Genomic DNA, 27,659 nt, shown 5'->3' on the forward strand with positions numbered 1-27,659 from the left:
CCAAGGAAAAGACGCAGTGGCATATTTGCCCACAATACTGCTATGGTGGCAGAGCTTGGAGAGAGTGAGAGGCGGGCACCCACCCGCTGCGTCACCCTGGAAGGGGGATCATGCGTGCGGAGAGCGATCTGCAAACCTCGTGAGGACTGAAGGCAACACTGCCTGAAAGTTGGGAGTCGTGAGCCGCTGGGGGCGGGGGAAGGAAGTTGGTTCTGTCATTCATTCTGACAGGGCTTCTTAACGGGCACGGAGAGGGCTGAGGGTGGGGGGCGGGCGGGGGTGACACAGAGAGAGAGGACAGAAGGGTGAAGCCAGCCAGGCAAACGCGAATGAGAAATTGCAATTACGGACCTTATGGAGGAGCTGCTGGTAAGCTACTCTGGCCAAAGGAAAATGTTGATTGGACCGGTTTTCTGAGGGAAACAGACAGCCCTTCTGCAAGCAGATGGATGACAAGTCTCTGGGAGGAGGCTGTGTTGTTCATGTGTGAAACGGTCTCAGCCGAGGAGTAAAAGCGCCAAGCCATGTATGTAAGCAGGAGCCACCTGGCCTGCATGTGGTGGGGTGTGTGTGTGTGTGTGTGCGCGTGTGTGTGTGTGTGTGAGAAGGATGGCGACGTTGGCAGCCAAAGCTCTAGTTGAGAACTCCAGGACCACTCAAGCAAGCGAGTCTCCATTTGTACATTTCTCTTCCTCTCTTGCCCCCTCCCCTCCTCCCTTCCCAGCACCCCCACACCCCCAGCACCCTCCTGCCATTTTAACTCTTCTCTAACTTCTAGATGGATCTCATATCTCATGGCGCTATTCAATATAAAACTAAGAAACTAGAAGCAACTCAAATACAAGGCAGGAACTGAGATGAAGGGACCAGAAATGATCTGCCAGCCAAGAATAGAGTCAGAACCAGCCCGTCCTCATGGACTAGGATTTCCTGAGGAGGAAGACCAGGAAGGGGCCTGTGTGGAAGTGCTCAGTCTGGGTCCATAGGTAAGCCCCCCGCAGCCTGCAGTGAGGTCCGTGGCTCTCTTCTGGGCAGATCCAATAGACATTCCTCACCAAGAATTCCTATGGTTCTTTTGAGGCTCAAAAGTAAACCAGGCTGCTCAAGAAATTCTTTGATGGACTCAGAGCTTTCATTGCCAGGGCCTGGGTTCAATCCTTAACTGGGGAACTAATATCCCACAAGCCATACAGCCAAAAAAAAAAAAAAAAAAGTAAACTAGGCTTCTCAACCTCAGATGTATTGACATCTTGTATCAGATACATCTCTGTAAGGGGCTGTCCTATACTTTACGGATGCTAAACATCGCCAGTCTCTACTCACTAGACGCTGATAGCACCTCAAGTTGTGACAACCAAAAAATGTCTCCAGATATTGGCACCTGCCTCCTGGGATGGGGCGAGATCAGAACCACAGAGGTAAATGTTACATATGGTTGGCTGGTTCCAAGTGGAGATACCACCTTGCTCTGTGCATGAAGGTTAAACACACACACAAACACACTCATAAGCACACCCTCACACAATATTATATGCAAAGACTCTAAGGACAGGTGGTTCTCACTGCTGAGTTTTTTCTACTTTTATCCACCTGATTTGCTGTAAATGCTTCCAAAACTGGAGAAGAACTTCCAGGGCTCCATTTCCAAAGTGCCCGCCAGTGTTTACAGCCCTGAGCCTTAGAAACTGGGAGGGAAACATTCAGCCAGGATGAACTCCCATTCTTTCACTCGGCTTCTGCAAAATAATGCTGCACACAGATGCTTGCCTTATCATCGGGCTCTGCTGAGTGTCTGCACCCAAAAGGGAAAGCAGACGCCTAAAGACGACTGGAGATGTTCCCCACAGGGCTTGGCGCTTGAGATACTCTGACTCTGCACAGATTTTTCAGTGACTGGAAGGATGGGGCTGTGGGAGGGGAGGCTTGCTGCACTCTGAATTACTTAGCTGACTCAATGGAACAGATTCGCGTGTGGTCAGATGTACCTGAACCAATGTGATATGTATAGATTGGGTCTTTGCTACGTGTAAAGTCCAGTTTAGGCATGTACATGGGCTAAAGGCATGTAGAAGACATCAGGTCTACTACTGCTAGTATTTAAATGCTTACACTGTGCTGTAAGAACGGTACATGCATTTAACCCCCACAATGCCTTTGTGAAGGAACTATGGTGGCGCTAGTGGTAAAGAACCCACCTGCCAATGCAGGAGACATAAGAGACGCAGGTTTGATCCCCGGTCCGGGAAGATCCCCTGGGGGAGGAAATGGCAACCCACTCTAGTATTCTTGCCTGGAGAATCCCATGGACAGGGGAGCATGGTGGGCTACAGTCCATAGGGTCGCAAAGAGTCGAACACGACTGAAGCAACTTAGCACACACATTAGTAAGCCACGTCTGCAAATGAGGAAACTAGACAGACAGGTTAAGTACTTAGCCCAGTTACAGCACTAGGAGATGGCCTGGTAAAGGGGCATTTGAACTCAGGCAGGCTCATACCAGTGCCTGCACACTAGCCAGCATTCTGCACTATCTTTTCTGCTACAACAGTTATACAGAACTACACGAGGCAGGCAGGCTGTGCTAAGTATTATAAATAGCAAAGAAGTACAAATAATAAAGGGATCTGGGAGCCCAACAAAGAGGCAGACTAGCTGGCTTTGCAGTTGGAAGTGTTCCTGGAGGAGACGGAGTGTAAGCTGGGTCTGGAAGCCTGGGGAGGATTCTGTGATGGGCTGGGGGCAGAATGGAGGGAACGTGGAAGTGAATACGCAGGGAATGTTGGAACTACGACGGGAGTCAGGGTTGGCCGGAACGTGGGCTACCAATGGGGAAAAGAGAGGGAGGGAGGGCCTGTTCCCTCCTCGCCATATTGCTGAGACCTTAGGAGTTTCTGAGAAGAAGAGCGGCACCTTCTGAACTGTCTCTCTTCCCAAGAAACTGGAGTCTGCCTAATACTTTTTCCCCATAATGAGATGTCCACCTCCCCTTCTTCCAAACACCTTTTTCTCCACTGACCAGGGACTCCCCAAGTTTCTCACATTTTCAAGTACATGTGCCCGACAGGCTTGCCACTCCGGCAAAATCACGAGTCTCAGAAGAAGGAAAGCAACTAAATTCGCCTGGGACGACATTATTTTCATGGTGGGTGTTGAGATTGAGAACAGTTAAATGCTGAAAAGGAAAAGAATTCCTGAAACTGAGTGGCTTGGACCCGCATTGCCGCACTCCTGGGACCAGCACTAGATGGGAACGATCCAATCAGGGGTTATGGTGGGGTAGGGCTGGGGGGTGGGTGGGCTAGTACATTTCTAGACGTGAGTCCCCAAGTCACCCACGTTTTTGATGTAGCTTTCCAAATCACAGCAACTACTGTAATAAAGGTATATGGTTTGTTCGACAAGAGCCACAAAGAATAAAGGAAGGAGAGAAGGAAGACAGAATGAAAAAAAAAGAGAAGAACAAGAAAAGGCATACCCTGCGGAGGCCACGAGGTATCGAGGAGCCCAGCCTGTGGTCCCCAAAGCTGACAGTTATTTTGCGTAATTAGCACAAAGCAAGATTCTGTATATACACACCATCTCCAGACATGTTTTTAAAACAAGGGCTCTGCCTTTTACCACCAATAATTTGTCTTGTTGTATGTTGTTACTTACACAGATGTTCCATAATTTTTTGCATATGGCTTAGCCAGAGAAAGCTTTCCCCCCTTCCCTTTTTGGGAAAGATGCAAAGATGCGACCGCCTGTGTGAGGGAGAGGAGGATGACTAGTTTTTACAGAACTTTCATGGTGATGATGGGGTGGGGGTGGCTGGGGCGTACATGTGCGCGCCTGTGTGTGTATCTGTGTATATAATAACAAGATTCTCTACCCAATCCTGCCAACCGCACTTTATCTCTCTTTACTGACTCATTCCAATGGGATTTGGGAGTACTCAGTACATCCAGGGTTCATGGCATTTTCTGGGATAAGACATTATCAAAAGCCTCTCTAAAAAGGGTTTGAATATTTACAGAAGAAAAAAAGAGGCGGGAGAGATGCAAATACATTTGAGGTGGTTTTTTTTTTTTTCTTTCTTGGCAGTCTTTGCAACTGAGAACAGCAGAGCCCTCCCATGTTTCTCTGGCCTTGCTCAGCGCGGCCAGTATGCACATATACGGCATCAGAGAACGTCCCTGCTCCATGCTTTCTTGGGAAGGAAGGTCTGAGCGGATGTGGTTTATTTGGGGTGAGGGGTGGGAGTGCAGATATCAGAGGGATGAGGTCAAATCCAAGCAAACTGGGTTTTTAAGATAAAGAAATATAACTGGTCGAAGAGAAGAGGAAGAAAGGCGGATTTAAAAAGATACATCTTCTTTTTTATTGCAATACCACCAATTGAGAGAACATTCTGCTGGGTGGGGAAGGGGGGGGATGTCTGCCAAGGACTTCTAATTCAGTTTGTTCCACCATTTTATTTTTAAACTCAAGTGCAGATTTTATTCCTGGAATGTTATAGGATTGGTGTGGGCAGAAATGGGCAAATTTACTTCAGAGGTGTTTTATAACAACTTGGAAAAGACCCTCTAAATCCCTCCAAGTCCGTTTCAGGGGTGGATTTCATTTCCTTTCTCTTCTTCGGAAAGTTACCTTGATGGTTTAAAATTTTTATTTTACAAAGGAAAACCTGATTATAATTTGGAAAGTATTTCAAAATTCTGATAGTATCTATTAGGCATTTACTATGAGCCAGGCATGGTAAGAATTTGCCTTCTCTCTCATTTAATGTTCACAGCTCTCACCTACGGGTGAGAATCCAAGGTGGGAAGGGACACCAGAGTGTATAGTTCAAATCCCAGTCTTGTCAATAGCAAATCCTTCTTGTTCACCATGCAATTATGCTTCCATGTGTCAATGTCTGGCAAGACATACAATTAATCAAATAAATACACAACTTGGCCAGTAGGCTACTATCTCTTATTCTAAGAGGATGGTGGCAAAAGCAGATTCCTCAGACTGCTTTTCTGGTGTTGATACAGCCAACAGAGGCTTGCAAAATCTCTCCAGTCTCTGAGCAAAAGTTTTGGTGCTGGCCATGCAGCACTCTCAAAAGAACAGAGGAAGGCTTCCCAGGGAGCTCAGTGGTAAAGAATCTGCCTGCAATGTGGGAGATGAGGGTTCGATCCCCGGTTCAGGAAAATCCCCTGAAGAAGGAAACGGCAAACCACAGTATTCTTGCCTGAGAAATCGCACAGACAGAGGTGCCTGGCGGGCGACAGTCCATGGGGTCACAGAAGAGTCAGATACGACTTAGTGACTAAAACAAAAGAGCAGAGGAATTGGTGGGTATATATTTATTTCAAAATGTAATGCCACCAATACCAAAACTTGCTCATCCTACCCTGGCAACGTTAAAGACTGATAGAATGTCCCTCCCTGCCCTGTCTGCCAAAGCATTTACTTCAAAAATCGGTTTCCTCTGCCACTATTTATTGCCACATTTTGCTCAGTGGTTCTGAGAAACCTCATGGAAAATCACAATGTTACACTTGTTAAATTGACCCTGCAAGGGCGCTCTACCGCTAGTACATGCCACATCCCAAGAGGTAAAAAGGCAAGTCAGCCAGGCTCACGCTGAGAATATCATCATGAAACCAACAAGGATATGCAAATCTGTCTGCTCTAGCTCATTTGCATAGCCTTTCATTGGTTTTGTGGAACCTCTATACTAAATGTCAATTTCCTTTTCTTTCCTAAAGCTTATTAGCTGCTTGTGATGTTTACAGCTTGAAGACCAAACAGATTTAATAGGTAAAACATTTCAGCTATATAATTAAAAAGCATGTGAAAAAGAGGGGGGGAAAATGAGCTTCTGATACAGATCAAACACAGAGATCTACTTGGGCTGTTAAAATATGCTTTCCAAGTTTGGAAGCTGGAGGGGCCTCATGCATGTCTGTGCACGCATAAGCACCACCACAAAATTTGCTTAACCTATTTTTTTTTTTTTTTGGCAATGATTTAGGAAAAGTAGAAAGATTTGCTTATAAATGACCAAGGGCTTGAACCTAGTCACTGAGTACACATTTTACTCACGACAAAATCTGAATGGAAGTCTGCCAGCATCTGGGCTGACGTTCAAATATTCTGAGTTTCTATGTATCCTGATCCCTCAAAGCTATGTTTTAGAACTTAAAGTTCTGATCTTTTCTGATGCACCACAGAACTCAGTCCTCACCTCTCAGTACAGAGTTAATATATAGCAGTAATACTGTGCTCTAAAGAAGTGCAAAGAAGTCCTTTCCCACACCGCATTTATATACAGCATCAATTCAACAAACACATGATAGGTTCTGTACCAAATTATTTTCCTGTTTGGGTGTCAGATTTAGGAACTGGGTGAAGGTTTGGAGAAACCTTGGCAAAGTCTATAAATATTCCTTACACAGTCTATAAATATTTTTTAAAGTAATCACGTAAATAGGAAGCAATATCATTCAGACACACTTTGTGGAATCAAGTGTAGAATCTTTTGTACTTTGAATGCAGCGGCTGAGGTCAGAGGTCAGCACCTACTGCTATTAGTCCTTAGTTCAGTAGCTCCTCCAAGAGGTAACTGGTTATTCATACTTTCAAAGTGCTTCTTTACTGGTAACTTTAATGCAATTAGCTGACACCCCAAATTTCACATAGGCTACAAGAGAAACAACTATTTCACCTCAAATTAAATTTTATGATTGGCTTTACGAAAAGCCAAACACTCTTAGGAGGTTCTGGAGGTGGGCAGACAAGAGCGATCTATCACCCACAAACAGAGAGAGGTCTTTCCAGGTTGGGCCCCTCCTTGCCACGTGGAGCCCTGGTAGAGCCATGATAAAACGTCACTGGGATGTTTTAATACCGCCAGGGCTACAGGTACTTTTATGTCTTGATGAAATTCAGCTGTGCAGCTCCTTACTCACACACACACAATCCATCCTGTTGTAAATTCCTTTCTCCCTCTAACAGTGATGGGCAGCAGGGTGAAACAGGTTGCATTCAATAGCATGAAAGAGAAGGGAGGCAAAGAAAACACTGAAAGTAAAGGCAGAAATGGTGAGGCTTCAGCCACAGTCCACAGACCTAGGTCTCATTGGCTCTACTGATGAGTTATTTCCAAAGCTCAGGCAAGCCAGTCATCAGCTCCACGCCTCTGTCCTCATCTGCTAAACAAGGGTCACCACACATCCTTTGACCTCAAGGAATTTTTGTGAAATTGAGAAGCTTACGAAAAGCACTGTAAGCACGGATGCCAAACTATTATCTCATAATTCAGTGTGCCCACATCAGACCGAGACAAGTGAAACCCCAAATTAATTTGATACCATATGCTATGGGTTGCATTTTCCAACAGCCTTCAAAAATTGGCATTTATAATATTTGTGGGTTCATCCTTTTCCGTGTACAGAAACATGTGCACACATCAAAACAGACCCAGTTAAATCTTAATTATCCGGTGGAGGATTATCCAAGAATCTTACTGTTTCTTCTTTTCCCTTGATGCCCATTTTTTAGGCTTTCTGGCAATTCTTATATGATCAAGGAAAAGAGATGGCATGGAAATCAATAAATCCTTTCTTATTCACTGTAATTTCAATGCTCTGTGTCCCCTTAGCCTCCATTGGCAAAAATAAGGGACAGGACACTGTGGTCACAGTGGGATGAAAACATTTATCTGCATTATTGGGAAATGAAGTATTTACAAGAATTAACTGCTCTTCACTTTCTAAAAATTCACTTACCACACTGAAGTTTTTCTAAGATGTTTCTTTCACAGTGCTATATTTAGGTATCTGTCTTTTATTTATTTTTTTAGAAATATTTATTTGGCTGCACCAGGTCTTAGTTGTAACATGTGAGCTCCTGGTTGCAGCATATGGGATCTAGTTCCCTGACCAGGTATCGAACCTGGGCCCTCTGAATTGGGAGCTCAGAATCTTAACCACTGGACCACCAGGGAAGTCCCGGTAACTGCCTCTTAAAATAAAGAATAATAAATTTTAACCTTTCTTTGATGACTCAGTATTATCAATAACCATCCACTTATTATGATGCTATACTTCACAGCATAATTTTCTATCTGCTCTTGAACATTCTTTCTTCTCCTCTGATTTCAGTCTATCATGTGATACATCTCAGCTATTTTTTCATTCAGCAAACCAAATCTTATGCAGTGTCTCCTATATGCCAGGCACTATGCTACTAGGAGCTAAGGACTTAATGAGAAAAATAAGCATGGTCCCTACTCTTGGAGAGCTTCCCTTCTCTTTGGGGAGAAAAGACATTAATGATATTATCACACAAATACATATGCCTGTATGTGAAAACAGCTCTCAGAGAAAGGTATAGGATGATGTGAAACAGGTGAGAGAGGTATAAGAAGGCCAGGAACTTGGGGCTCCAAGAGAGATATAGGGGTGCATTAAGGGTATTATATTAAGAAAGATCTATCTAGTTACTGGCATAAACATTCAGACAGGAACTGTTCAAAGGGACCCCAGCACATTATGAAGTAACTGTACATCCTTAGCCCAAAGGACTAAAAACCAAAACAAAAGTGAAAAGTTTTTAGTAAACATATTGTTGGGGTGTCACTGGTATTTTTATTCAGAAATTATGGTGAGTGTAGAGTGGGTAAAATGAGTAAATTGTGTTGGTGTGCTTGAGAATTGCTATTTTCCGCTTGAAAATAGAAAATCCTGGAGTAAGACGAAAGAGATCAAGAAGAGTTAGCACACCAGTGCACACTAGTATAAACTCATGATGTATTTCACCTTAAAAAATATATATATACATTTAAATTTATAAATATATAAATATTTAAATTTATATATTTATATATATCTATAGAGAGAGAGAGAGAAATTGATTCATTTCCTAACTCTGGCTGTGCCCACTGAAAAGGCTGAGAAACAATGACAAACCCAGTCATAATGAGAACACCTGAGCCCAAGACTGGTCTCCAAATGCCATTGCTCACTAATATTTAATAGGAAGCAGGTTTCCTTGCAAAAAAGGTGATCCCAGGTCTGAGGCAGGAAATGTACAAGAGGAGCCTAGAACTTACTGTCATATTAGAAAGCAAGACAACTATATATATATATATATATATATAAATTCAAAAAAACAGAAAACTAGTATTACATGGAAAGGACTCAAGAACCAAACTGAATAGTTAGCAGGCAATAGTCAAAACGAGGCCATTTGAGTATCAGTTAATGGTAAAAACTATAACTGATTGAACCACACCAGATATATATCATTTAAGTTCAAGGGTTTACAGTAATACTTTTAAAAATGGTGACTAAGGAGAAAATTATGAACAAATTTTATGTTCGAGACCGGTAAATAAGAGTCAAGTATTCATCTCGCTTTTTATACAAAACTGGAAGCACTGAGTAAACAAATAGTAGGTGAGGGGAAGTTTCTCATCTAGAACAATGGTTCCTGGTCGTAAATGAACAAAGAATAACAGAATTAGACTAGCATCATTTTGCAATCACCTGTAAATTTAGGAATTTAAACAAAGATGTCATTGCAAAAAGATACACTACTAACCAATGGCCTCCTGACACAAGACCAACTGTGAAGCTGTCGGGCAAAACAAAGTGAACGAAACACTGCCTCTAGGGCTTCCCAGCAGATCCCTAGGAAAACAGACAACAAAGGAACATGCCCAAAACCACCACCGAAAGCCACCATCGAAAACCAGACGGTGGAAATTCTACTGCACAAATGATCTGGTTTCTTCTACAGAAAAAAACTATAACATTAAAAAAGAAAAAAGGTAAGATGTGGCACCAGTAGCTTATAAGAAGTTTAAGGAACATAACTAGACTATTTATACTCTGATTCGAGTAAACTCTGAATTCTGGCATAATAAGTAAGTGTGCGGCAGAAAATGGTGGAACAAAATTGACGTATTGGCATTGCAGTGACCTAGGTCATCATGTATGATAGCAAAATGCCAGCATGAAATTCAAAGATTGGACTCACCATGCCAAACAAGGTAAACTGTACCTTCTGGAACTGACTAGACAGAGATGGGCCCCTAGGCTTGTAGGTTTCCTCTTTTTTTTTTCTTAAGACATCAGTGAGCATCTTATTATTGTTATAATTTGAAAAGTATTTTCTGCCTCTAATGGAAGATTTGGACTAGCTGAGGAAATGACCATTGGTTCCCCAAACTGCAGCCTTTCCAATTAAAAACTGCAAATTGTTTCATGTTGTTAATGATTTCAACTTTGAAAGAAGCCGTTTCTACTCTTCCTTTTGTTTTAAGTGAATAAGTTCTAAGTGGATAAGTTTAAATGTAAAAATACCCTGAGACTGCAAGGTAGCTCTTTAAAAATTAAAAAAAAAAAAAAATACAATACCCTATCATTACTTGCAACTCTTTTTTAGGGAACCAAGATTATTTTCTCAAGACTGTGCAACAATATTAAAAAAAAAAAAACAACAAAAGGGAATAAATTGGAAACTGAAGTTAGAAAGCCTGCAGCTGTCATCCGTAACACTGATTTTAAATTTCTGTGTTCATCCACAAAGCCTCATTGTTCTTTTTTCTGGGTTTTATAAGTCAGCATTATACACTGAATTTTAACAAACATTATACTAACAAATTTTTCCTTTATCAGTTTTATATATTGAGGTTTCACACCAGATTGTGTTTGAAAAAGTTGATACTAAAAATCGACAAAGTAAAGAGGGTCCTGGGTGTTGGTGGGGGTGGGGTGGGGGAAACCTTAGAATTTGGAAAGTGAATAAGAGAATAATGTTTGCTGATCTGTTTATTATTGTATTAAATTCTATACTTGTCTTTTAAAATGATTCATCATTGCATATAATTATTGAATACTATATATTATATGGGTAGCCTTTCCCTTCTCCAGGGGATGTTCCCAACCCAAGGAATCAAACCCAGGTCTCTGGCACTGCAGGCGGATTCTTTACCAGCTGAGCCACGAGGGAAGCCCAAGAATACTGGAGTGGGAAGCCTATCCCTTCTCCAGGGGGATCTTCCTGACCCAGAAATCAAACTGGGGTCTCCTGCATTGCAGGAGGATTCTTTACCAACTAAGCTATGAGGGAAGCCTTATTGAATACTTTTACCATGGAAAATATCAAATCAGTGTCATAAAATAAATATTTTGGATTCAACTGCAAAAAAGAAGAGAAAAGGAAAAAAGATAATAAAAATATTTGTATATCATCAAATAAAGGTAGAGGATGATATTTGCACCTGTGGGTGATTATTACTGTAACTCTACAATGCCTAAATACAGGAAAGAAAAGGAAAAGGAAACAAATGGAGTTCTTGTATAACTTTCCTCCCACGTGACAGCAAATACTTGGATGCCAGTATGTCTCCGTGGTCTCTTTAATCTTTTTCATGTGTAGAGTTATGCAGGCGAAGGGCTGGAACCATCGTGGATGCAACGCATTTGCATATGTGAATGGGTTTTCAGAGAATAGAAAGAGGGAGGCAGAAAGCATTTCATCTACCTGTGGTTTCACGGCCCCTGCCATCACCTGTCCCACCGGGTACTTTCTTATTCAAGGGAAGGAATATGATGTGGTGGAGAGGGTATAGGTTTTATTACTCAGACTTACCTAGGGTCAAAACCAGCATGTTTCTTATTGCTTTATTATAGCTTTGAGCTGACTCACTTCCGTTTTGTGTAGGCTCTCTTATCTGCAACATAGAGAGAGCAATATCCACCTTGTCAAGATGTCTGTATATCTTCTAAGAAATAACATAAAATCCACCTAGACCCAGACATAGTGTTTGGTAAATAGCTTCCACTCTGTTCTCGGGACCTTGCAGGAACGCTGGCCCGCCTATCTGAGCAACAGGGATCAACGTTCTGTCTTGGAAATGATGCAGCTCTTCCTGTTCCTGGGAGCCATGGAGAAGCTCTGCCAGAAATCCAGCCTTGGGTCTCATCCTAGCCTCCCTGGGCCCCAGTTTAGTGGTCATCTGTGAACATACCTGATTCAGAGACGAGGAATTAAAAAAAATGGGAGGGAAAGAGGAGCAGACTCCTCCAAAGGCCAACACCAGGAGAACAAAAAGTCTGGTTCTTGACAATACCAATCCCCCTTACTAGGCCCTGGAGATTTTTTCCTTTTGTTTAAATCAAAGTCAATATTTTCTAAGCCTTAAATGAAAATTGAAAGTGAAAGTGACTCAGTTGTGACTCTTTGTGACCCCATGGACTATACAGTCCATGGAATTCTCCAGGCCAGAATACTGGAATGGGTAGCCTTTGCCTTCTCCAGGGGATCTTCCCAACCCAGGGATCAAACCCAGGTCTCCTGCTTTGCAGGTGGATTCTTTACCAGCTGATCCACAAGGGAAGCCCAAGAATACTGGAGTTGGTAGCCCATCTCTTTTCCAGTGGATCTTTCCAACCCAGGAATTGAACTGGGGTCTTCTGCATTGCAGGTGGATTCTTTACCAACTGAGTTATCAGAGAAGCCTAAAATGAGGGGGCACCTTCTCTCCACATTTGAAAGCAAGCACTTGCCACTTCAGCTTTCAAATTATATAGCATTGAAAATAGTATAGCTGAAAGAAATGTGGCCTTTGTAATTAACAGTTCCCTCTCTTTTCTTCCCCCTTCTGAAAGCCAACAGGGGAACAAACCGAACTGAAACGTGGTTGTTGGAAAGGTTAAAAGGTTTTCACGCCCCTGGGTTCTATCTTTAGCCTCGCTTTCTTTGTGTAAGACACAGAAGATGTTGCCCCAACGTATAGAATATGCGAGCACACCTAGGGGGCTGCGGTGGCAACAGCTCTTCCAGGATCACCGGGACAGTCCTCTTTCCAGGAAACCAAACAGCAAGCTACTCACTGATCTCTTTGGCTTTTTCCCTCAAACTCTCGAGCTTTATAAAGTGCCTAATGAGCAAGATGGCTGCTCACTACAAGCAGGAAGAATTCTGCAAACAGCATTCAGTTGCATCCACAGAGAGAGAAAGTCTGGAATTTGGTGGAAGAGAAACAAGGTGTTTGGTGAGTCGAGAACCAGAGTCAAGACTGTGAGCTTCTTTAGGCCAAAGATTCTGTGGCTGGCATTCAATAAATATTTAGAGAATTATTTAAATGCAGGGATGAATATGGGATGTCCAGAACTGCTCATGAATTGTATGAGAAAGTCTTTCCCAATTCTGTAGATAGTGTAAGATTAAACTCAGCTGACAAAACGAGAAGATTTAGGAGTATCCATCTCATGTCCCAGTGATTGGGTCAGTTTTCAGAGGAAAAATTAAATATTTCATAAAAAACGCAAAAAAACAGGAGGGCAGTTTCTGAAAACTCATTTGTGAATCAAAACTGAAGTAGACCAAAGTGACTAAACATTCAAATGAAAGGGTAAAAAAAGAAGAGAGATTGCCGATTTTCTTTTCCTCTTGCCAGTGTGAAATTTTAAAGGCATTTCTTCTTGTCAAAAGGATGGCATCAAATGTATTTAAAGGATCCACATAAGCCTGCCTCTTCACATTCTTCTTGTTCTCATAGCACACCATCTATTCTCATCTCATTTCACCTCACCAAGTTCTATAACAGCAGGTAGGTTTATACTTTAATCACTTTATTCTTTGAAAATGCGACCGTTAAAAAAAACTCCACTAATTCAGACCTTTAAGAGTTAGTTAGACCTGAAAAACTCTCACTAGCATCTAGCTTAAGCCTACATTTTTCAAAAAACGTTTAGAAATGTTTACCTCATTTAAGCATTCCTAAAGTTTACTTTATCACCATCATTTGTATCAAATAACATGATAATTGAAGGTGATCTAGGCTTTAAAGTGAGTCTCTGTGTTGTGCTTAGTCACTCAGTTGTATCCGACTCTTTGTGACCCCATGGTCTGTAGCCCGCCAGGCTCCTCTGTCCATGCAGATTCTCCAGGCAGGAATGCTAGAGTGGGCTGCCATGCCCTCCTCCAGAGGATCTTCCCAACCCAGGGATCGAACCCAGGTCTCCCTGTCCCTCAATGCAGGCGGGTCCTTTACTGTCTGAGCCACCAGGAAAACCCTAAAAGTGAGTCTAGATTAAACCTGATAATGTTTGGTATAGATGGAAAGTCCTTGAGATTTGAAGTTAAAATGTCTGGGCTCAAGTTCCATGTATGTTATGTACCATTTGTGCAATCTTCCACAATCGTTTAACTTTGCTGAGCACTAGTTTCGTTATTTATGAAAATGGGAACAGAAAGAAATACTTCTCTAAGAGTCGCTCTGAGGATTACATCGATGCAACGCAATAAATTTTATGAGCTGTATGCAAATTATATAATGATCATCATCACAATTATCACCCGCACCATTGTCCAGACTTAAAAATAATTCAAATAAGAGAGGGTAAGAAAGAATCAATGGTTCCTCAACCTCCTTAACCAGCACTATGCTGTAGACTGTGCCACTTTAGGTCACAAAAAGGGCCAAATTATCTACATATAAATTTCTACTTGTTATGTAGAAATAAATTGGTTCTGGCTCTAGAAATTGAAGAACAGAGAGGGTGAAGCAACGTGTGGTGAATGTATTATTCAGGTGTGTTTCATGAATTAAATTGATAAATGTTTATTGAGCATTTATAACAAGCTCTGTTTTAGGTGTGAGGACAGAGCAGTGAGCTAAGCAGACACAATCTCTGCTGTTGGAGAGCTGACAGTGAACTGATGCTTGTGGATTCTAAATCACTATCTTCTGCACTTCATATTATGCCGGTGAGTGTTGGGGCTCTCTCCTCCGCATGTTTTCTTTCTCTCCCTTCCCTCTCTCTCTCTCTCGGCACAACTTACAGAGAAACTAACACCTGGCCGGCAACATACCAGCATAAGTGGTCAGGCCCCAGCCTCCCGCCCCCACCAGGGGCTTTGTAACCTCAGGGTTTAAGGATGCCCAAAGGCTGACGTATTTGTAGCCCATTGTAACACATGGGCTGAGAAGCTCAGCATTATATATAATGTAGTCAGTGATTCAGAAATTAATTAATATTGACTTCCTCCCACATTAACTATTACAGCATACACAGAACACGCAATTCCTCGTATCAGATACACAGCAGCTTGTATCTCTCATTTATTGCTGTCAATTTACTACTTTTAGCAGGTCAGAAAGATGAAGTTAAAATGACTTCTGTAGTCTGCAGGGAAAACTAAACAGGCACCCGAAATAACATTTTAAAAATACGCTATTAAATCATTACAGCAAAGAGTAAAATTTAGGAATTAATGTAAAGGAATTTCTGAAATTTAACACCAGCTTCAGAAATCGACCTAAACACTGCGATCTACATTATGCAAGCTACATTCCTGATTCTTGCTCTTGTCTTGGATATTCTAACAAAGCAGCAGCCTGGGTACAAAAGGAGGTAGATAAGCTCACATTCAGGAGGACTCAGAGTGAACACCACTCTGAGAGATACATGGGTTCATCAAGGAATGACAGTGGGCCCTCCAGTAGTAAGCAATCTAATGAGCAGTAAGAACCAGCTTCAGTTAAAAAAGAAATAACAGCAAAAATAGAGCTACAGGAAAAATGACACTATTAGAAAACAAACAATTCAAAAAAAAAATACATAAAAGACCTAAATACACACCTTCCTACAAAAGGTCTTTAGAGAGCAAATACATTAGGAAAAGATGCTCCAAATCATATGTCTTCAGGGAATTTCAAGTTAAAACAACAAAATACCACTAAACCGGCCAGAATGACCAAAATCCAGAATACCAAATGCTTGTGAGGGCGTGAAGCAATGGGAACTCTCACTCATTGCTGGAGGGAACACAAAACGGTACAATCACTGTACCGGAGAGTTTGGCAGTTTCTTACAAAATGAAACATAGTCTTACCATATGATTCAGCAATCACACTCCATGGTATTTACCCAAAGGAGGTGAAAACTTAGGTCCATATAAAAACTTGAACATGAACGTTTATAGCAGCTTTATGAACTGCCAAAACTTGGCTGAAACCTAGACCTCGTTCAGTAGGTGAATGGATAAATTGCAGTAATCTGTGCAATGGAATATTATTTAGTGATCAAAAGAAGTAAGTTATTGAGCCATGAAAAGATATGGAGGATCTTTAAATATATGCTACTGAGCGAAAGGAGCCAGTGTAAAAAGACTACGTACTGTATTGGTCCAACTACTTGACATTATGGAAAAGGCGACTATGATGACAGTGAAAAGGGTTTGGGGGTTGGGAGGGAGATATAAATAGAAGGAGAACAGGGAGTTTTTAGGGTGGTGAAACTATTCCGTATGATACTGTACTGGTGGATACATGTCATTATGCTGTTTTGTTGTTTTAGTTGCTAAGTCATGTCCAACTCTTTGCAACTCCACGGACTATAGCCCACCAGGCATGGGATTCTCTAGGCAAGAATACCGGAGTGGGTTGCCGTGCCTTCCTCCGGGGGAATCTTCCTGACCCAGGGGTTGAGCCCCCATTTCCGGCAGTGGCTGGTAGATTCTTTACCACTGAGTCATCGGTGAAGCCCACATCATTTTACATTTGTCAAAACCCATAGACTGTATCAGAACTATGGAAAAATCCAAATAACTTTTATGGCCAAGCCAATACAACAGAAAGAATGAACTCGACTGTGAATCTTGGACTTCAGTTATGACCAGTATATCATTATTGGTTAATAACAGAGGCCACTGGCTTGGGGCAGGAGTGAGGCAGGGAATGTGGGAACACTCTGTACTTTCCCATCCACTTTCTGTAAACCTAAAACTGCTTGAAAAAAAATAAAGTCTGTTAATTAAAAAACAAAACTGGTGTGAGGTTTTCCCTTCCAGATGACTTTCCAGATTTGATTGGAGCCCTATGGAAGGCACCAGAGAAGACGCCATCAAGATGACTCCTGTCCAGGTTTTGAAATCCCAGCAGGGACTGGTTTGCGGGTCAAGAACTGGAGGACATGGTGCTTCCAAAGGAGGTGATAGCACAGGCAAGGCTTAGCGGTAGAGCCTCTGGGAAGAGCGGCCAACAGAGCATTGCACTGGACCACAGACAGAGGCCACAAGTTGACAAGGAACTGCAGATCAGGCTGGAGGTGCTGGAGTTGCCTAGAGATTCAAAATGGGGTCTGAAAGGTGAGTGAGCTCACTCCAGACAACTGGAAAGGGATGTGATGGAGTCAAAAAGAAGTGTCTCTGCTTGATTCAGGCCAAAGGAGAGACCCAAGAGAAAGGGAACCCCACTGCAGGTGAGGTAATGAGTCATCAGTCTTGAGGGAAAGTCAACAGAAGATACTGGGAATCTAAGGGAAAGTAAAATTCCCAAGAAAAGACATGCTGAGTGTGTCGATGAGGCCAAGATGGAAGAGTAATACTCTCTCAGAAGTCTTGATTCAGAGAACTCAACAGCATAGCTCTCTATCAAATAGGGGTCCTAGATCTTGTCTTCACTCGGGTTTTTCATCTGACCATAGTCAAGAGCAGAGCAAGAGGCATGAGATGGATCCTAGCAGAAAAGAGAAAAAAACAGAGGAACAAAAAGGGCACATACAATTGGTGAAGTCAGAGAATCTTCACTCTTACATCCGTGCACCAGAAAGCTCAGACGCCATCAACATTTTAAAGACCTATATTTATCAACAAGGAAAGATGTTCCCAACAGACAGCAGAGTGAGAAAAGAAGGTTCAGAAAAGTCTATCATCTACAATTCCATTTTTGTAAAACCGTCTCTGTTTATTTGTACACCCATAGAAAAGATTTTGGAAGAAAACACTCAAATGCCAACATCTACAGGTGACAACCTGAAGGAAATCAACCATGAATATTCATTGGAAGGACTGATGCTGAAGCTGAAGTTTCAATACCTGGGCCACCTGATGCGAAGAGCTGACTCACTGGAAAAGACCCTGATGCCGAGAAAGACAGGGAAGCCTGGCGTGCTGCAGTTCATGGGGTCACAAAGAGTTGGACACAACTGCGTGGCTGAATGACAACAACATGGCAGGTTTTTTATGTTGCTACTCTAGTTTAACTCCTCTTTAAGGTATTGCAGAGAGTACTAGTAAGAGACAATTGTTTCAAAGCAAAGAGGTAACACTCCATCTCATTCTCCTTGCTAAGGGCAGAATAGCTAGTGCCTTACACAAAAGCCACGCTGGCTTCAGATCACCAGAGTGCAGCCTCTTATTACATAAATTACTTCAACAGCCCTGTTCTGATGTCTAAGAAAAAAAAAAAAAAGGAAATGGAAATTCCAAAGAACTAAAGTTACAAAAGTAATGGCAAGAGCAGCAAGAACAGCAGCAGAGGGAACTGTCTGAGGAGGAAAGGAGACAGACCCCCCGCCCGACATATTCTCGGCACTTGTTTCCTTGACTCTGGAGGAGGCTTCTTGATTAGTCTATTCAAAAAACTGTTATTGTAAAATAAAAATTCCTGGCTAAAAATAACATTAAAATGCACAAGATATGCAGAAACACCCCACGATGCAAATTATTTATGAAGATAATGTAGCAACACGACCAGGAATTAGCTTGACTGAGTTGTTTTACAACTGAACCGGGTTCCCCATCCACAAACCAGAGGGATGCACGAGCCAATCACCAACGACGGATTCAGTTTTCTTATCCTTCAAAGCTGCTTTTACATACAGAGGAGGGAGTGGTGGTGGTGGTGGTGGTCGTCCTTATGGTGGGGAGGAATCCTTTAAAAAAAACCGGTGCTCCAGCAACAGTGTTTCTAAAGACTTAATCATCTTTGCTAAACTAACAATTTCATCTTGAAATCTGTTACAGGAAATACCTTTAACCAAAAGCCATCTGTTTCAAATTCTTCCTTTCTATGGGCATAAATTCACTATAGCTATTTACTGTAGTTCAGTATTTAGGCATATTGCTATTATCCTTTCTGCAACTTTCATTTCAACTGCATTAAAGTAGGAATACGAGAGCGCCAGAAGGGGATATGTCTTAAAAACAGTTGACTTTAAACTTTATTACCTGCTAACAACTCTGTCCAAATGTTTAACAGAGGAAAAAGCCAAACTATGGTCTAAAAAGAAGACTAAAAAGATTGTCTGAAGATTTCACTTATTCCTGTTTTTTTCTGTTCCTTATAAAGTGAATCCTATGAATCCTATAATTATGTTCTTGGTAAAGATATCCAATTTGTTTCAATCTAGTGACCAACAAATCTTTAACTCTGTTTAACTACCAAATAGGGAACCGTACCAATAATCACAATTTCATCTTGAAATCTGTTACAGGAAACACCTTTAACCTTTAATGTCACTGTTAGCATAACATGACAACAATATAAACCCAAATGATAATCTATTAGCTTTGATAGTAACGTCGCTGAGAACTAACAGACTCTGAGGCTAGAGCCTAAAGTCATAATTTAGTTTAGGATAGATTCATTTACAAGGTAATAACCATCATCTGATGAAGGGGGACATACCTTAAGGGAGTGCATGTTATCCCTGGGCTGTGAGTTGCTAGTGAACCAACAGTTAAGAACTAGGGAGAGGGACAGACAAGGCTTCTAAGATAAGATCTGATTAATTCACACCAAGTGCTAAAAATCTTATCTGTAGCTTCTGTCCCAGGGTTATTTGCATTTTTAAGGAAAACAAGTAGAAGGCTTTGCTCAATTCTGGAAGAACAAATACACGAACGTGTTAGTCATGCAGTTGTGTCTGACTCCTTGCAACCCCATGGACTGTAGGCCACCAGGCTCCTCAGTTCATGGGATTCTCCAGCAAGAAGACTGGAGTGGGTTGCCATTCCTGTCTCCAGAGGAGATTCCTCTCCCAGTGATCAAACCCAGGTCTCCGGCATTGCAAGCAGATTCTTTATTATATGAGGCACCAGGGTTGAACTGCTATTAATGGCATTTTAAGTATCAGGTGACATTTAGCAGAGAAGATACTTCAGGTAACACTCCTGGGCATGAAAAAGATAATTCAGGTAACACTCCTGGGCATCTTTTTCTATTCAGTGAAAAAGAGTCATCAAGGGTAGGTGCATGGCTTCTTCAAGCAATTATATGTAGCAAGCACATAAAAGAAAGGTGGCGAAGTGTCCTGAACAGATATTTGCACACCCATGTTCAGAGCAGCATTATGCAAAATAGCCAAGAGGTTGGAAGCAACCCAAGGGTCCATCAGTGGATGAATAAATTTAATATATATTCAGCAGACTATATATATTCTATATGTTCAGTAGAATGTTATCCATCCTTAAAAAGGAAAAAGGTTCTGACACATGCCCCCAACATGGATGAACCTTGAGGGCATTATGCAAGATGAAGTAAATTAGTCATAAAAAGACAGGCTCTGTAGGATTCCACTTGTGTGAGGTACAGAGAAGACAGAAGGCAGAATGGTGCTTGCCAGCGGCTGGGAGAAGGGAGAATGCAGAGTTAGTGTTTGATGGTAAAGAGTTTCCATTTTGCAAGGTGAAAAGCATTCTGGGATGGTGGTGATGGTTTCATGACAATCCTAATGTACTTTATGCCACGGCACTGTACACTTAAAAATGGTTAAGACGATACGCATGGCTGTGTCCCTTCACTGTTCACCTGCAATTATCACAACATGATTAGTCAGGGACACCCCAATACAAAACATTAAACAAAATTTTTTTAATGTACACAACAACAAAAAATCCAAAAATGGTTAAGATGGTAAATTGTGTTGTATTTTAATCACTATTTTTAAAAACTGGGAACAAAAGAAAGTTGGTGAAACATATCATAGCTTTGAAATTTATATGCAAAGTTCTTAAGAGTATTATGAAGATTGCCATCAGTTATTATACATGGAAATTTATAGCACAGAAGACAAGAATGGATAGCATGTATTGACTAAATGGGCAGGTGCTTGCTTCCTAATATGTTTGAAAAAATGACACCTAAAGGATCTCCTCCACAATCAGAAAAAATGACACCTAAAGGATCTCCTCCACAATCAGCTGAAATTCCACCGTTAAAAAATTTCAATCCTGAATCCCTGAGCTTTTGTAAAGTGTGACTATTCTGGCTGAGGTCCCTATCAGCTTAATATGTTGTTACCAGACTGTTTTTCCCCAGATCAGTCAAGGTGCATGAACTGATTGGAGGCATCTGGGAGAGAGAGAGATGAGGTCCAACACAGAGGAGGGAGTCCAGACAGTGAAAGCCACAGGTCCGCAGGAACCGCTGAAATCCAGCGGTGTTACTTGGAAATTCTCCCCATGCCACCTATGACCTTTTGACACAGGTGTTCACGGACACCTAGCTCTGCTTTCTCATCCTGTCTCTCTCCTTTCTGTCTGAAAAGGCTCCCAGCAATGCAAAATGTCCCAAGGCAGAACCCGGATGGAGTTTTATCCAAAGATCAAATGTGGCTTCTGCTAAACAATTTTCAACTCTGGCCCCATATTTCATCATGGAAACTAATTTGGAGTTTTCAATTTTGTGAACTGAAGTACAGCCAGCAAATCTAAGATTGAGATGAAATAAGTAAATACATAGGCTTCAGAGCTCTGCATTTCTGAGTCGGCTGCAACGAAGAGGTTAGGTGCAACAAATCCAGATCTGTGAACGGTGTAAGAGATAAGAGACCGGATCAGAAGGGCTTTAACCTTATGCCCGTTATTCTAGAATCTGGGCCCAGAAAGTTAGCTGTATGAAGGCTGCCATACTCTCTGGAGTCATCCCACCCCTCTGTAGCTGGTCTGCCTTCAGTAGAGCATACCAGGGGAATAGGTGTCTATGTATGTTTGTGTTTGAGAGAGGGAGAGACAGAGAGAAAGAATCTACTGTGATTTCCTAAAATGGAGAGAAGCAACCGTATTCTGAACGGGATAGCCTGTCTCCCATTGTAAGACACTCAGAATACTTATCAGGCATCCCAGCCTCCACACCTGCTTAGCTGACAGTGACTACCTCTGGATATTCATCAAGGAGCTTCAAAGAAAGTTCCACCTGTTCAGACTTCAGCAATATTATTAAAACTTCTCAAAAAGTCTACAACAGGAGGTGGTTTTGATCAGCGTTCATTTTAATTGTGTACCCATGTCCCTGGTGGATTCCTAGCCTTGTTACATTGCTTAAGGTACTGGAGAAAGCACAGGTGGGTGAGGAAATAAGCTGACAAAATCTGTGAAATAACACACAGGTGGCAGCAAACACACTGCCATCTTCACCCCGCTTTAAAAATAAGATTCTATTTTCCTCCTCCATACGCTGCGCATGCTCGGACAGACTGAATAGGTATCTGTAAGAGATATATATTATTTTGATTAATATTTCATGACAAACCTCCTAGAAGGTCCTGCTTGTACTGAAAGAATACAGGAGTTGGACCTTCCTTGATCCACACGGCTGGGCTCCCTCCCTCACCTGGCATCGTTCTAGGCTCTGTGACGTCACCAGGCTGAGCACAGGAATCATGTCTTCCTCTCAGGATCAGATACAGTCAGTCAGTGTTTGTCCTGTGATCCTCCAGTAAAGCAAGTAAGTAGACTCGAGAATTCCCCAGTGGGACTTTTCTGGTGGTCCAGTGGCTAAGACTCCACACTCCCAATGCAGGGGGCCTGGGTTCAATCCCTAGTCAGGGATCCCACAGGGTGCAGCTAAGAGTTCACATGCCACAACAAAGATCCGGCACAGCCAAATAAATAGATTTTATATGTATTTATATATTACATATAAAGAATCCTCCAACACACCACATTTTCATTTCCATTTCACAGAACAGTGAAGCTCACCCCATTGGGACATTTTAAATTCTGAGGTTCCCTTCCTTTACATAATTGTTTGAGACATTCTGCTAAAAACGTTTAAAATGCTAGCTGTTTCTCAGGAACAAACAAATGCCTCTATTGCCTCTGACCCTGCATCGGAGTTTCTGAAACCCTCTCCTGTTTGAAAAGGTGTCCCATTCAAGTAGCAGTGCCTGGAGATCAGGCCTGCCAAGCACAAGGGCAAAGTCTCCAGTCCCAAAGGGGCAAAGCTGTCCCCTCAATTGACTTCGGTGGTTACCCAACACTTGTATCAGTGAGCACAAAATAAAGAGCTAATACCATTAAAGATCCTCACCAGAGGTTGGTTCTGAAACTCTCTAAGTGGAGAAAATATAGGACTCTGAGCTACAACAGCGGCCCGCCTGCTCCCGGAGTACCGGGCTCTGGGCTTTCAGTCCTCCTTGCCTCGTCGTCCTCTCTTCCCTTGATTTTCACTCGCTGTCAGTGTGACGGTCAGGGAAGGTGTCCCTCAAGGGCAAAGAGTAGAACTCAGAGGCCCCCCCGACTGCAGCCTACACCACCCTATCCACGCTCTTCTGTACTTCCCTTTTTTACTGGAAAACTAAAAAGAAAACATGGCAAATTATTATCTGCTTAATGCACATTTAGGTGTCCCCTGCCTCTCTCTTTTTTTTTTAATCTATAAAAGATAGTACTTTCCACATTGGAGCTATAACCTCCAGGCCTGAACAGGATCGTGCCAACTCCTGCCCGATATGACACAGTTTCGGTGACAACAAACTGGGTCCCAAACGGCCCGGTGAAAACCACAAGTTCTCGGTCTCGGTGACTTGAATTTAGTGAAATGAAACAGTCACTTCTATTTTAGTATTTTTAAAGAGTGTCACTGAATAGCATAGTTAAAAGGTCAGTTCTTAAAATTAATGAGTGAGCCCTGGTCCCATCCAAGGATAGAGAAGGATTTTTTAGGGGGTCTGAGAGCCCCTGGAACATACTGCCTATTTTGAGGTAACAGGGAAACCAGTTGGCAAGAAGAGTCTTCAGCTGGGGTGACGCTGTAACATCACCTACCAGGCAAAGACATTTTTTTAATGAGTCTTTCAATCAACCCATCAGTAACCCATCAGAGGCCGGGCAGGATCCCATCAGGAAGAGATGCGATGAACACTGCCCGCAAGGTCCAACCCCCTTCACAGGTTCCGGGCCCTCCTGGCAGACCTCACCGAGACACTGCCCATCACCTGAGCCTCTGAGCTTCCTGACCCGCCAGGAGGCTCTGCATCCTCTTTTCTGGTCTCTGCTTAGAGAGCATATGTCAACTTGGAAGCACCTCTCAACTGCAGCGTTTCTGTCTTCTCCAGCAATCCCTGGGATGTCTAGGTTGGGATTAGAAAGTTTGGAAACTTCCCCAAACTGTCTAGGCTGACAAATGCTTTTAGGCATTTGCCATCACCCATGTTTTTACATATGAAATTGATTATGTCCACATTCTAGGACAAATCTTTCAAGGACTCCTCTCCTGTCTTTAACATAGATTTCAAACTCCTCCGCAGAGCTTCCTGAGAAGAAGCTCTTGGTGATCTGGCCCGTCCCTTGCCGCTTCTCCCCTGCTTTGCTCTAGACATTCTGGACTCTGTACACTTTTCCAAGATGGCACATGCTCTCCCATCTCTGAGCCTGGCACACAGTGTCCCCCATGCAATCAACCAAAGTTAATGCCCATGCTTCCCCTATCCCTCGAATCTGAACTTATTAGATGACTTGCTTTGGCCACAGGGAGATTAGCAAAGATTTTCCAAGGAGAGGTTTAAAAGCACTTGTGTGCTGGACTTTGTCCTCTCTTGCTGCTCTCTGAGACCACGATATGAAAGCTCAGACGAGCTGCCTGGAGGATGAGTGACCATGTGAAGCAGGGACGAGCTGTCCCAGTGGACAGTCTTGCCCCCCCAACCAGCCTTACAACAGCTGGACATAAGAGGGAGGTCATCATGGACCAACCAGTCCTAGTCAAGCTACCCAGCCTAGACAGAATAGCCCGGCTGGCTCACAATACATGTTTGGTGTCTCAAGTCATTATACGTTGGGGTGGCTTGTTACATATGTTTGCCAAATGATATACCCACTTTGTTTCCGAGTTAACATCTGTCAGTTCGTCAGGTCTAGGGATGGAGGCTTCTCTGAGCCCAGAAGATGCCACATTGGTCTACGTCCATAGCACCCTCTGGGTACCACTAAAAGATAGGAATTGCCTATCTTCTCACCTCTCTTTCCAGTGACTGGAAGCTTTTTTAGCTGTTGTGGAAGCTTTCCTTAGCGCACACACCAGGTAAATATTTGCTGGAAGAAGATACAGGAATGTATACCTCCATCTTCTGACTTATTCTGTCTGTAATGTCAAAGAATTAGCCCAGGTAATTTTCACCTATCTCTACCTAGACATGGTGGCTACATCAAAATACTGTAGTTTTTCTTTCTCAGAGTTCCCCTCATATCAATAGCTTTTGGGAATCTCCCTACTCTTTTTAGAGACAAGACTAGTATCTCTTCCAAACTCACTGTGCCTTTCAGTTTGACTAATGCTAAAAAATTTACCTAAAATACCAAGGCCCCTTAGACTATGCACATGGATAATTCTGATAAATGCTACCACCTTCACCATCATAATTACTCTACTATATATGTCAAAGAAGCAGAAGACTTTGACAAGACATAACTGACTTCACCGGCAATGCAGACACTGACAGTTAATGACAATTCCCATTACAGAGGAAACATCTCCACAACCAAGAGACTAGCAAGTTTCAATGGTTCACCTGTTCTGTTCACCTGTTTGTTTCAGCAACACATCACGATAAATTTTGTTCTGTGCAATTTATTATCAAAACAGCATTATAGCTGCCATGGTTACTAGGGAGCAATCTCTGGGCTAATATTTAGCACACATTATCTCATTCAGTTCTCTCAACAATTCTGTGGCATAGGTATGACCAGCCCTATTTTACAGATGAGGTAAGTAAGACTCAGAGAAGCTGGGCAGTTTCCTCAGGGACACACACAGCTATTGAGCAGCAGATCTAGGATTTGAATCCAGGTATGAGTCCCTGTAGCTCAGATGGCAACGAATCTGCCTGCAATGCAGGAGACCTGGGTTTGATCTGTGGGTCAGGAAGATCCCCTGGAGAAGGGAATGGCAACCCACTTCAGTATTCAAGCCTGGAGAACTCCATGGACAGAGGAGCCTGGCAAGGTACACAGTCCACGGGATTACAAAGAGTCAGACAGAACTGAGTGACTAACACTATACTTGTGAGTCCAGAAGTCCTTAGTTGGATGAATACCTTTAAATCTGATGCTGTCCAATGGAATAAAGAACTACCGTCCTTTGGAAGAAATGGGAATAGGAGCACAGAGAAAGAAAGTGGCTTGCCCTGGGTCTCACAGGGGTGGAAGGGAAAGACCCAGGTGTCCATCCTTAGTCTGATGCTTCTGCACCAAGCCCCGGGCATCCCCATCTTCTCCTTGAGTTATTAATATTTAGATTCACACCTACCTCTGTGTGACTGACAACAAATTCAAGAGGGAGAGATAACCCAGTCTTTCTGTATTAGGTGTGCTTCCAATTACTGTATATCTAGATAGGTTGTGAAAAAAAAAAAAGGAGCATGAAGCTCATGAGTCCTAATTGGGCTCTCATCTGCTTCTCCAGATTTCTTTTAAAAAAGCAACCAACCTAGAGAAGGATTTTAATCTTCCAACTTTAATGTGATTCACAGTCTGTATCTATTATTCATATCAATATGAGAGAGCTGATTTCATTGCCTGTGTACCATGAAGAATGATGACTATTTAGCATCAGATATTGAATTAAGAGTTACACAATGATACTTTAAAAAAAAAAATCAACCTTGTTTCTCCATTGTATCAAAATGCACCTAAGAGGTATTTATCGTTTGAGAAGCACACAGTGTCTTTGAGAATTTAAACCCTTTCAACAACTTAAAATAATGACCTGGTTGAGCACACCACATGCTTGTTAAACAAAACTGATTTATTCAAGAAACATCTTGGAAACATAGGATTCTCTGAAAGTACAATCAACTCCCGTGGAGTTTCTTCTTTCCTTCAAATAGTATTTCTGTTAATTTCAGTTCCAGATCTTCAACATTTATCCTTATTCTAGCTATGAAAGGGGGCATTTATATATGTTGAGTATAAATGTGCTGGGCTTCCCAGGTGGCTCAGTGGTAAAGAATCTGCCTGCCAATGCAGCAGACCCAGGTTCAATCCCTGGTCCAGGAAGATTCCTTGGAGAAGGAAATGGCAACCCACACAAGTCCTCTTGCCTGGAAAATCCCATGGACAGAGGAGCCTGGAGGGCTATACCCCATGGGGTTGCAAAGAGCTGGATGAAACTAAGCATGCAAACAGCAAACAGTAAAATGTGCTAGAAATATCTGGTTACACCCTAACTGGCTTCCCCACCCTGAAGACACAGGTACGTGCTATTATCTCAGCAAATACTAAAAGGCCTCTGTGAATACAAAAAAATTCTTTAAGTAATGAAAGGTACTAATAATATTTTATGTCATTTGTGGGTTTCAACTGTTTTGGGGATATCTCTTTCACCAGATTCCCTTGCTCCTCAGCACCCAAATTTTGCAGGTAGACCCTCCTTTGCTTTGTGTGTGTGTGTGTGTGTGAAACATATCGTGTGTGTGTAACATATCATGTGTGTGTGAAACATATCATGTATGTGTGTAACTTGTGTGTGTGAAAACATATTGTGTATGTATGTGTGTGTGTGTGTGTGTGTGTGTGTGTGATAGAGAGAGAGAGAGAGAGAAACATATCCTGACATTTCCATGCCAACAGAAACAGATGGCACTGGCCAGGGGCTTCTCTGATGAAAT

At 42.3% G+C, this 27,659-nt stretch overlaps 1 protein-coding gene and 1 non-coding gene across 7 annotated transcripts in view; both read right to left on the bottom strand.

The window, feature by feature from the left end:
• The window catches only part of ATXN1 (ataxin 1), a 412,241-nt gene that overhangs the window by 100,942 nt on the left and 283,640 nt on the right, over positions 1-27,659 (bottom strand). The window lies entirely within an intron of this gene.
• TRNAG-CCC lies at positions 7,906-7,978 on the bottom strand. Its single transcript has one exon. It is a non-coding gene; the product is annotated as a tRNA-Gly (tRNA).

Source organism: Oryx dammah, unplaced genomic scaffold (genome assembly GCF_014754425.2).
Source record: "Oryx dammah isolate SB20612 unplaced genomic scaffold, SCBI_Odam_1.1 HiC_scaffold_11, whole genome shotgun sequence".
In the NCBI taxonomy this organism is placed as follows: domain Eukaryota; kingdom Metazoa; phylum Chordata; class Mammalia; order Artiodactyla; family Bovidae; genus Oryx; species Oryx dammah.